Genomic DNA, 262 nt, shown 5'->3' with positions numbered 1-262 from the left:
CTCTCACACACACACTCTCTCTCACCCTCCCTCTCTCCCTCTCTCTATGTCTCTCTCCCTCTCTCACTCAGGTGTTTCTGAAATACGTCTCATGTAGTCAATCACCTCGTGGCAGCAAGTCTAAAGTCACAGGTGTCCAAACTGATCGTAGGGGCAAACATGCGGTTATGACAATGTCATTGTAATTTGTCCCTCACAGGTTACCGTGGAGAAGAGAAGGGTCTCTTAGGTAGAGTCGTTAGACTCTTCATTGACTGGAAAG

Source organism: Takifugu flavidus, chromosome 2, assembly GCF_003711565.1.
Source record: "Takifugu flavidus isolate HTHZ2018 chromosome 2, ASM371156v2, whole genome shotgun sequence".
NCBI classification, from domain to species: Eukaryota; Metazoa; Chordata; class Actinopteri; order Tetraodontiformes; family Tetraodontidae; genus Takifugu; species Takifugu flavidus.
Note: the sequence above shows the minus strand (reverse complement) of the source record.